This window comes from Fukomys damarensis, unplaced genomic scaffold (assembly GCF_012274545.1).
Source record: "Fukomys damarensis isolate Sample0158 unplaced genomic scaffold, DMR_v1.0_HiC HiC_scaffold_18, whole genome shotgun sequence".
Lineage (NCBI taxonomy): Eukaryota > Metazoa > Chordata > Mammalia > Rodentia > Bathyergidae > Fukomys > Fukomys damarensis.
The window spans coordinates 15,215,276-15,227,883 of record NW_022900930.1 but is presented as its reverse complement, the minus strand read 5'-3'; positions in this window follow the sequence as shown (position 1 = coordinate 15,227,883).

The window sequence follows — 12,608 nt, the reverse complement described above, 5'->3', positions numbered from 1 at the left end:
GAATCAGTGGGCTCCTAGAGAGGGCTGTGCGATGGAGGCCTGGCCTGAACAGACATGCCTTCTGTCTGGCAGCTGACTGCCAGAGTGCAGCTGGCTTATTAATTGAACTAGACAGTGTCCCTGCTGGGCCATTTGGGCAGCCATTGTAATCTGTGGGATCTAATGTAAACCTAAAACTGCATTAGGTCACATCTTCCATAAGACAACAAATCTCCTAGCTATGAAACAAAAGGGAAGTGAGTAAAATCAAGGAATAGACATTAAGACCTACTGACCATTTCTGAGGACCTGAATTCTCTGACCTGAGGGCCAAACTAAAGCAAATCCTAAAGCATCACATTATGAGAACTAAGCCAAAACCAAATGAAAGTACAATAGAACAAACTAACAAACCATTCTTGCTTGAGTTGGCTGAAGAGGGGCTTCCGTCACTTAGAATCAACAGTCCTGGATGACAGGAACACGACTCAATCTGAGCACCAGGAAATCGGAAGTAAATGCAGTATGCTTAATGAGTACTTACAGTTTCAGATGTGTTTCAGGCACATTTCCAGGCTCGTGAGATTAATAAAAAGAAGCATCTGTCTTTTTGAAAGATATATTGTAGTTGGGATAAATAGCCAATAAAACATAATCACAATAAATGAGTACATTCTAATGTATCTCAGACAATGATGAATGCTGCGGAAAGAGCTTTGAATAGATTAAGATGACAAGGAAATATAAGAGGCAAAAATGAGAACGATTGATAGTTGGGATTCTTTGAGAGAGCAACTAAAAAGACCTTGAATTGGGTGAGGTACATAGGCAGACACCTGGTAGACGGAGAAAAAGATAAAGTCAATGTAGAATTGTACTTACTATATCCAAGGAACAATAGGGAAATAGTTTTTATATAGAATGGCAGCAAGAAAAGGTCAGTAGCTCATGGGTAATTGAGATTAAGAGCACTTTTAGGAATGGACCAGAGTACAAGGAAAAACTGATGACCTGGGAAACACAGGGCAAAGTTGCTCTCCAGGAATAGAGCAAATGGAGTCTAGTCACCTTGAGGAAGGAAGGACCAGCCTTGAACAGAAGACAGAGCAGCCAGGAATGCAGTTTGTGGGTTTAAATGTAGGTAAATGGGTACCACAGGTGGTGAGCTGAGAGTGAGGATGGTCAGGAAACGCTGAAGATTTTGGAACACAGGTCAGACTGTAAAATGGGAGCGGGATCTGGGAGAACAAGTGCACTACAATCATGGGTTCCATAAGGGCCTAACTTACAGTTTATTTTTTGGAAGTGAGAATAGTTGTGGAGTTGTTTTCTCTAAATATAGGCATTGGAAAAGGCAACAAGTTTAATTTAACCAAGAGTTACTAATAAAGAAAACAGTTGATTTAGCTCACAGTATTGAGGATTAATGTTCAAGATCTAGTTTTCCCATTGGTTTAGCCTCTGGGGAGAATGTGAGAGAAGACATCACGACACTATGGTAGGAGCAAATATGGGAGAGGATGCATCAAGTTGCCAAGCAACTGGCAGTGGTACCATGAAGAGGTTACCAGGAGGTAGTAACTGGATGGACTCCTGAGAATGACCTTAATCCCTCCCAAGAGCCCTGCCCTCAATACCCAGTGGACCTCCCAGTTGGCTTCACCTCTTACAGGTTCCACCTCTTCTCAATACCACCATGCTGGGAACCTAACTCCCAGAATGTGAACCCTTGGGGAAAACAGATCACAGCATCGAGGTGATGGTTTTGTTAAGAAATTATGCAAAACAGAACAAGATGAGTGTTGAAGGTCTGTGCAAAGAATAATTATAAAAGACCAGAAGCCTGGAACAATTGGTAATGCATTAGGTGTTAAGGGAAAAGTTGGGCAATGAAGGCCAGAGAGTGGGAGCTTTGAGTTTATGGAGTGGTTGCAGGCATTTACAATGGAAAAGTCTTGAATATAATAGCCAGGCACAGCAGCACAAGTTCATAATCCCAGAACTCTTAGAGTCTGGGGCAGAAGGATCATAAATCGAAGCACAACTTATGCAACTTAACAAGACCCTGTCTCAAAATAAAAAAATACAGTAGGGCTGGGGATGTAGCTCAGTGTGAGGGTCCTGCGTTCAATCCCCAGCACCAAAACAAAGCAAACAAGTCTTCACTATGACCATCATGGTGTGTCTATTGGGGAAAGAGTGAAGAATGTGGTCACTGGCACAGAGGACTCCAGAGAGGGAGAAGCATGCATTGACATTGCTCCTTCTTCTGGCTGGAATGTGAATGTAGTCCCGGGTCTGTAAGATTCATCTTGGTTACCCTTGAGATGACCTTGGTAATGGCATCTTTTTAAAGAAAAATCACCAGACGGAAGGGTTCTAAATTTCTGAGGACAGTGGGAGGCAGAATCACTCCATTATGCACTTGTTTCAGTTGCTGTGTTTTGATGTCTGTTACTCACTGCTGAGCCTAATTCTAGTTGATGGCCTATAAGCCAATTGCTCTTCCTGACATTAGTTTCTCTCTCACCTCACTTTATCATTCTCATTAGTTTGAAAGCCAGAATTAGCTTTAAAAAAATCTTTCATCCTTGAGACCTAGAGAAAAGAGTCAAGCACTCTTTAAAGCTGAATTAGCCACTTCTCCCTCCACTTGTTTATGTGTTTCTAAATTCTGAATGATAAATTACAAATTGATCAGATATAATGTTTGCACATTTTTGCACTTTGGTGCTGGCAGGTAATACGCTCTCTAATATTGGCTGAACAAATGACTGGTTTGGCATGAGCCACGTGGAATGAGCTCACCATAAATCTCTGATATAATAATGGGCAGCTTGGAGAAAGACTTGCTCCAGCTCTTACCAGTGCGCGGAGATCAAAAGGGAAATGGACTCTAACTTTATAGATGCGTATCAGAGAGATCTCAGGGAGTGGACTACTTCAAAAGGACAGAACCACACCATTGAGGTTTGCTTCTGAAGAGCGACAACTCCAGCCTTTCCCAGGCAGCTGAGGTGCAGGGACCCTGGCTGTGATGAAATGCCAATGTAGAGTTTGACCAGGGCCATTTCTGAACACAGAATGGTTTCTTAGTAGAGTGGTTAGTATAAAAGCAAGAGCAGCATAGAACTCTCAATGGGACACTATTGAAAGCTAGCTTTTAATGGGTAAAACGTATTCTAAGATGAGCTGGAGGAGCTAGCGCAGGCAAGGCTTCATCTGAGAATTTCCAATTTACACACTGATAAAAATGTCAGAACAGATGAACCTCCAGTCAGAATTTGCACAAGATTTTAGCAGAGCAACACCGTTTAAATGATGTTTGAGCTTATCATATCATTAATAAAGCACTTAAACTGGCCCTTTGGGGATTATTATGGGAATATTTTAGCCACTGATCGATGCAATAAAATGAGGTTCTGAGTTCTAATCAACTAGTTTCCTTCCAGTAACAGCAAAAATGCGGGCTGCCTGTTCTAGTCACCTTTGAAAATAGCTTTATTTTTGCTTGGCTCAGCAGCATTTGTTTCTAATCTGAGCACTTAGTGTTGCATGAACCCTTGTCAGCTACATTTTAATAGATTACTGATTAGTTTGGCTTCTTTTTTCTCCTAAAGAAAGGGTTTTAGTTGCTTCCATTTGAACAAGAAGATCCATTTTTACTTGACATTCATGCTAAAAATAATCCTGAGTGGATGCCATGACTTGTGGACTTGATTGGCACCTTCCTTGTCATTGAAAAAGTTATAGTGTGCATGTGTCACATCAATCGTAATATTGTAACAAAATTTCATCAGGATACAAAAAGAAAATCATCAATCTAGTGTATATATTTACAGTTTTAAGCTTTATGTATGCACTGGAATTAAGGAGACATTTAGTCTAGGTAATTAAAACTCTAAGACTTTACTTTTCCTGGGAATTTTGCTGTCTCCCATCAACTGCTCAGTCCCACTATTACTTTATTTTATTTGAAAATTGCCTTATTTTCTCAGTTCACTTTATCAATATTCATAGGGCTTGTCTAGGTAACTGAAGTTTAATTTCAAAATACTTTCATCGTGCTAATACTTCTATTATTTCTCGAGTGCCTTCAGGATGTAGAGAATTATATTATGCATAAATGGGAAGGGGAAAGACAGCCTTCTTTTTACTTACAGACCTGGGGCTACCCACAAGCATATCGACATAAAGGGAGAAGTAGGGAAAATTACTGAAACATAACTTTGATCAGCATTTTCAACACTGTGCTGAAAAGTTTGAGGTTAATTTTGATAGCGTGACCTAGGTTGGTAGCATTTGATCTGAGTTTTCTAAATAAGTAAGACATTATAAATGCATATTTTCTGTAACATAGACTCTGCTTGCACTGCATTTTTACAAAGCCCTATTTTTCTTCTGCCTAATTATTTGACACTCCAGACACCATTTAGTTGCCAAGAAACAGACCAAAAAATCACTAACAGGCACATTTTATGAGACTATAATATACCTCACAGTTGATGACAGTTGTATAAAAACATTCCTCAGTCTTTAAGCGTTTCATTTATAGCAAGCTGTAGTAAAATTAATGTGCTATTCTCAGATTTTTAATAAAGGACATGTAAGTCATGCAAATGAATACTAATCATAAAGTATCTTCCTAGGGATTTGATAGAAATAAATCAGCCAGCCAATTGACTAAGCAATCAATGCCACTGTACACCCACCCCCACACACACACACACTCACTTGATAACTAAAAGCAAAAGATTCTGTTAAAATATATGACCTTGTTCTTATTCTAAGTGCTAGCCTTACAAATAAAAAAAACATCTAAAATCACATATGTCATTTTTTTTACACCATAGTTTATAGTATTCCCAAATTTATAAGTTTATAAGAGAGCTAATATATTGAGTCTGTCTTTGGGATGGACATAATTCAAACTGACATTCCAATCAGTCACATAAATTTATCATTTCTTTTATAAAATTTTATAACTAAATTATTTCACAAGGTTAAGGGACTTACAGAATTTCATTGTGTTTCTAGTCATATATTTTTTGTGGATTTGTTTAAAATAAGTCTATGAACCACTACTGTAGAAATTAACATTTTTAATTAGTCCATGTTTTCATGAAAACTGCACTGTACAAAAATCATGCCCCAGAAAATATGTTAATATGTTACTTCTTGTGTATCATGGCTTACATGCAGTTTTATACTCATTCAGGCAAAATTGTGTTTTAATGTTTACTACTTACTGAAAACTGCAAAGTGCCTCCTTCTGGTTACTGAAAAAAATAGGTAGAGAACAACACTTGCTTTCAGGAAGGATACAATTATCTCTTCTTTCTTAAATGACCAAGGATAAAAAATTATTGACAGAGAACATAATCTAACTTAAAGCATTAAAATATGGAATTAATTTAATAAATTTAATCTATGAAGATTAATTTATTACATCCTCTACCTCCAACCCCTTCATAATCTAAACAAAAATTCTTTGCTTGTGGTTTTACACGTGACTGCAGCGCTCTGGCGTCCCAGCAGATGGCCACATACAGGGATTCACAGCGGCGCTCAAGCCACGCGGTCCCATTGCCCAGACTTAGTTCCAATCTACGTGCTTTCAAACAAGGCTGCAAAATGATGCCAGAAGCGGACTAACCACTGGAAGTACAGGGAACACATCTGACAGGGTTCAGAAAGCTTTGTTTACATTTGTTGGTGAATGTATTTGAAGAATTTCATATGAGAAGGGGTAAGTAAAGAGATTTCTATTCTTCAATTTCCAAGAGTTTGTTATCAAAATAATCAAAGTGCATTTGGTGAGGATTAAAATGAAAGCCTCCTGCACAATTTATTTTAAAGGTGCATTATTTCTTTTGTTCTGAAAGCATAAATCCATACAAGAAATGAAAAAATGTGGTTAACGTAAAAAGTCATGTAATTTTGAGAGAAAAATAGAATGACGTTAATGAAAGAGCTATAAAATAAATATTATAAAGTACAGAGTAGCTATTTGATTAGAAATTGATCTTAGAAGGTTTGACCTACTTTTGTCTGTGAATTAAATACTACCCATTGAAGATTTGAGCTCATTCAGCACTTTTGGAAACACAATTATCTATTTTTCTTTATAATCTTTAATACAGTTTTCTTAAAATGCTGTATTTTGAAATTTCTACTCTTTAAAATACTGCTGTTGTGGACAATAGTATGTAAGTGGGGCAGATAAAAGAGAATGAGTGAATTATGAAAAGTATGAATTATTTGAAAATACAGTATTATGAAAAAAATCTGTATAAATGAGAAGTACTAATGAAACTCTCACATTTTTGTTGAAGTGTCCACCTGCCCACGCTTGGGGGTATAGGAGTTAGATACTGTCTGAGTTAAAGTGAGGAAAGTTAGGCTCTTTTCTTTCCTCACATACACAGTTGAGGGAAAACAGTCTATGCCTGGGCTCTAGAAGACAGCCTGCTTGCCTCTCCAGAAGCCTCATGAGTTGGAATTCATTACCTGATTTTGTCAATACAGAAAAAAGAGATCCATCCTTAGAGATAGACTCATTAACCAAACCCCAGAGACAGCTGTATGAAAACATGCCAATTTGTTTCATTCACAATGAGAAGTTCAATTGTTACAGGAAATGGACTACTTGTGCAGGATCATGTAATTTTCTCCCTGTAGTCAGAATTACTTGAGAGGCCAAATTGTAATCAGAAGGCTTTTTGGTGATTATGTATTTTAAGAAATTGTTTAAATCAGATGTACTTTTCATCCTGGTCTTTTAAAAATAGCAATGAATTTGAAACTTCATGTTACCATGAAACCTGAAGATCAGTCAAAATGAAATTATACTGCTCTTTGATCTGAGTTCTAAACAACAGTACTAAATTTCAATCAACAGTAAGATGGATAAATTGTTGCCCATTCATATTATAAATTATGTGCAATGAATATAAAAAATGGATGAACTAATGCTACATCTAACACATGAATTCATAAGACTCAAAACTCATGTACTTGAATTCCAGTTTCTTAAAAGTAAAACCAGGAAGCCAAGTGTGGTGGCACATGCCTGTAATCCTAGAACTCAGGAGGCTGAGACAGGAGGATCACTGTGACTTCGAGACCATCCTGGGCTACATAGTGGGTTCCAGGGCAGTCTCAACTACATAGTGAGACCCTGTCTCAAAAAACAAAACAAAACAAAAAAAAGTAAAACCATGAAATACTGTATTTTTGTAATGTGCATGAACGTGCTAAAGCTTATTTAATAGGTAAGTTGTAAAACAACACAATCATTACAAGCCTTAAGAAAGTAATTACCTCCAGAGAGAAGGAGTGTGTGACAGAGGTATGTGTGCTGGCAATGTTTGTAGTTGTTAACTGGATGTGGACTACGTGGATATCCGTTAAACTGTACACAGCTGCTTATGCACTTTTCTGCATCTATTAGATAGATCCACATGCAATATAAAATATAGTAATCTCACATAGTTTGACCTAATATGTTACATTTGATTAACTAAAACTATGTTCCTTGATAAAGAATTTATATCTAGACAGGTGGTGATACAGATGAACATTAATATATATGCATACACTCATGAGTGCAGTACATAACATATATATACATAACTTTGCTCCAGCCCCATGTCAGAACTTAGTTCCCAGAGATCTTGATCACCTTTCTCTCCCATAAGACATCACACTGGTCCATAACATTGATGCTGTTATGCTGATGGAACCAAGAGAGCAGGAAGTAATAACCACCCTGAACTTGTTAGTAAAGCATTTGTGTGTCAGAAGGTATGAAGTAAATCCAAATAAAATTCAAGGGCTTTCTACCTCAGTGAAATTTCTAGGAGTCCAGTGGTACACGGCCTGCAGAGATATCCGTTATAAAGTGAAGGATGAGTTGTATCTGACACCCCACAACCAAAAAAGACACAAGATATTTAGTGGGTGTAACTGGATTTGGAGGTGACACATTCCTCACTTGGTGTTTTACTCTGGCCCATTTACTGAGTGACTCAGAAAGCTGCTAGTTATGAGTGAGACCCAGAACAACAGAAAGCTCTACAAGTCCAGGCTGCTCCTCAGGCTGCTCTGCTGCCCCATGATCCAGCAGATTCAAAGGTACTTGAAAGTCAGTGTCAGGAAGAGATGCCTTTTTAAGTCTCTGTCAGGCTCTTGTAGGTAAATTGCAGTGGAGACCTTTTAGGGTTTGGGAGAGAGGCTCTGCCATCTTCTGTACACAACTACTCTCTCTTTGAATAACAGCTCTTGGCCTGCTACTAGGCGTTAGTGGAAATTGACCCCTTGACCATAGGATCCCAGGTCACCATGAACTCTGAGTTGCCCCTGTTGAGCTGGGTAGTATCTGATCCACTGTGTCATAAAGTTGAATGTGCACAGCAACAATCTATCATTAACTGGAAATGACACATACGTGACCTAGCCAAAGCAGGTCCAGAATTACACAAGCTATTTGCCCAAATGCCCATGGTTCCTACAATATTGCCTCTGTCTCCCAGCATGCACCTGTGGCCTTGTGCTGTATACCAAATGATCAGCTCACAGAGGAAGAGAAGGCTGGGGCCTGGTTTACAGATGGTTCTGCATGATGTGCGGCATCACCTGCAAGTAGACAGCTGCAGTGTTACAGCCCCTTTCTTGGACATTCCTGAAGGTCAGTGATGAAGGGAAATCTTCACACTGGACAGAACTTTAGGCAGTGCAACTGGTAGTACATTTTTCCAGGAAGGGAGCATAGATGTGCAACTATTCACTGTCCTTACCACGTTCCTCACTATTGAGAAGCAGTTGGATTGATAGGTAGAATGGCAGTAGGAAATGGAGACCTGGATCGATGCAACAGATGAGATTTCTAGACCAGATGTATTGGCCTAAAGTGAAAGCTGGATGGTGATGGGAAAGGAGGTGATAAATGTGAATTATAGTTATAGGACAAGTAAGGCAAGAAAGTCTGTCATTATTAACCGTAAGCCCTTTGGGTACTGTGGTTAGCTACAACCTGAAACACTGAATTTAAAAGACACACAAGTGCTGCTTCACTGTGAAGTGGGGTAAACTTTTGTGCAGCGCCATCACATCCTCCCAGCCTCTGCTCTGATGCCACACACTGTGAAAGAGACCAGACACTGTGGAAGAGACCAGAATCGCACAGGTCACCCCAGACAACACCACAGTTTCTTCTTTGACCGTACCACTGGGAATATTCATAATGACATACCTAGTTCCTGTGTGTATAAAGTAGGAGAGCAGGGCAATTAATTCTACTGGCTCAACTGTGATGAATAAAGGCGGGGGGATAGAAACTGGTAGAGAAATCATTCCCTTATTCTCTCAGAAATGTACTTTGTTGTATCACCAGGAAACTGGGTCCTGATAATTTAAGTAACCAGCCACTTATTCCTTTGGTCTTCAGTTTTTTGTGCCTCCGTGAAAGATTTTAGTGAAGACACATAGGTTGTATATGAAAAAATAGGTATAGTTTATTGTAAAGCTGATATGTAGAGATTTATGCCTTCAAGAATGAAGGTGGGTAATGTCCCAAAGACATCTGCACCAAAGTTAGTCATGGTGGTGCCTGCATGTAATCCCAGCACTTGGGAGGCTGATGCAGGAGGATTGCCATAAATTCAAGGCCAGCCTGGGCTGTGTAGAGAGACCCATCTCAAACAAACAACAATAGCAGAAAAAAACAAACAAACAATGACATCTTCCCTGAGCATGCATTTGGTTACCTTTTTATGTACACAAGTTACTCCCGCATTTCAGAGAACTGTGGTGGTTATGGTTCTTATCAACATTTTTCTTATTTTGGAATGCTGATATCTCAAAAATGCTTTCCTTGTTATTTTCAGATGGTTAGTATTTCCCCTGGGGCCTTAATCACACAAGAACCTGGTGAAGGAAGGAAAAGATTTTAATCTAAATCAGGTTTCAGCCAAAGGATGGAGGGTCTTTAAAGAATAGTTTTTTTCATCATAGGCTCTGGAAACCAGGAATATTGTATGCCTTGTTTTAGGAATAGAGGCCCCACATCTTCAGGTTTGGGACTTAAAATATGCTTATAAATATATTATACATTGACGAGTTTGGGGTTTTACTTAAACATAACCAACACTGCACGCTATTTTGCAGCCCCCCTCCTTTTGCCCCTCAGCCTTGTTAATGTCTAATTCCTCTCCAACAGGGTGGCTCCTTATACATTTTCTCAGGGTTGAGCACTAGTCCTCAAGTATGCTAATTTGCTGGCACATTTTCCCATTGTGTAGACTTGACCCTTACTACTGCCCCTGGAAATCACTTTCCAAGCAAATTCTCCAAAGCACACTTTTGTCTTGGGCTCTGCTTTCAGAGAAGCTAGGTGAGATACTGTCTTCATTTCCATAACTCTCTTAAGAACCAGACTGATTTCCTTACTGTTTTCTGAATATATCTGTCCCATGTTTATTTCTGGTGTTCCTCCATTTGCATATTCTTTAGTTTTCTAAATGTAATTAGAAACCACAGCAAAGCAGAAATGATGCCACCTGTGTTCAATTGAAGTAAAATTCACTTACCCTCATAGATGTCTTTTCAACTGGCCTTTCCACCAGATTGGAATCACTTGTAACAGGTAGTACATAAATACAATACATCTTTCTCCAGAGAGACTAGCAGTTCTAAACTGATCTTTCTAAATTCTTCCCATAAGCGGACTTAATCCAATCAATTTATTATTTCAAGCTCTCTATTACACAGATGACATGGTATTACCATTTCCAAATTCTTGGAATAAGAAATATAGGTGTTGACCAGATTAACCATGTACTCGTTAACTCCTTGCCTGAGTTTAGTGAGATAGAAGAGGCACATACAACTCACAAGAGTGAAGTCGTTGCTTGCAGATAGCAGCGAGGTAAAGCACAAGCCTAGGAATTATGACAAGCAAGCTGCCCAAGGCTCAGGGGAGCTGTTCCTGACTGGTGGAGACTCATTACGTGGACTCTGCTGCAGCTGCGAGTCCCTGGAAAGAGCAACTTGTTATGGGTTTTATTCTTGGGGCATCATGGTTTGCTAGGTAAAAGCACTGAAAAGAACAGAATAAAGCCCAGGATGTTTTGGCCAACTCCTCCCTGTCCAGGATGTTGCATTCCAAGTACCTTCTACAGGGTGTGTGTGTGGGTGGGTCATTTGCATCCTGCCTGGACTGGTTTGTTGTAATTTCTCATTGACCCTAATAATGGGCAAAGTAATACACTCTTCCTTAACTGTGGAGTAGCAATTAAATTTTTCCTTGGTAGTCTGGATCAGTCGCCGCTCCCAACATTGTAACTCGCCTTTTAGCCTGTTGATTCAAAGGAATGCGAAGCCCAAAATGGCCAGTGGGAAGTCTTAGCTTCAGGTTCACTGGAATCACTGTTTGGCATCCTATAGAAACCTTCCTGTCTCTGGAACTAAGACTGCTAGATCAGCAGAGCACAAGATCATAGGAACAAGAGGTAACGCTTTTGCTAGTGGGTCACTAGATAAAATGCTGGGTGGTGCCATTCCCATCTCCGTCCCTTGATTCCTGGACCTGTGAGTCATGGCTATGAAAGAAATTGCAGCATATATTGAATATGGATCCAGAGCATATACAGCCTTCTGGTGAATGTTGGCTTAGCTGGACAAGGTATTGCCACCTCGCTGGCATTGTATCAGCAACTTTGATGAATCATTCCATTGTTCTTTCGGTCCATCATGCTTCTGCATGATCAGCAACCTGATAAGGCCCATGAGTTTCCATGAGCATAAGCCCCTTGCTGTACTTCTTTGCCCTTGAAATGCACTTCTTGGTCAGAAGCAATGTTGCATGGAATATCATGATGATAGTTGGGGTGTTGTGTAAGTATTTGGGTAGTAATTTGGGCAGAAATGTTCCACTGAGGGAAGAAAAATCCATACCTAGAGTAAGTGTCTATTCCAGTAAGGACAAAGAGCTGCTCCTATCATGGTGGAAAGCAGTCAAATGTAAACCTCCCAGTAGGTTCCAGGGCTGACCCTTGTGCTTGTTATCCTGCCCTATCCACAGTGAATGGGATTTCGCATCACACTATGCTGCCTGAGGTTGAAATAGTCTTGGTAAGCTAGCATCCGACACCTAGGCTGGTACTAATTTATGATTTGGTCTCATGGCCACAAGTACCTATGCTCTCAGGGTTCGTCAGGGCCCTCATCACAGCTGGTGTGATGGGGACTAAAACAAAAGTCTGTGCCACCAGGGCTCAGTTGTCTGCCTGATTCTCATGGAGTTATATGGCCCCATCTATGAGCATTGGCCTGGTGAAAGATGTGCTGCCTGAAGTTAAAGGACAGGTGGTACAGACGGGTATTTGGCCACCAAAGCTGAGGTTCAGGTAGGTCACACCTGAGTCTCACAGCCACAGGAGCGTGTGGTTTTGGGAAGAGGGTGGGGGTGCTCCAGGCCTACCTCAAGACTGGAGAGGATGCAGCCAATATTTGAGTCTCACCTGGACACAGGTCTCCATTTGGTTTGGGGGCTGGCCGAAAGTTCTTTCTGAGAATAATGGCCTCATACAGAGCTTACTTAACCTGCAGATCCTGTCCGGCAGTGGGCC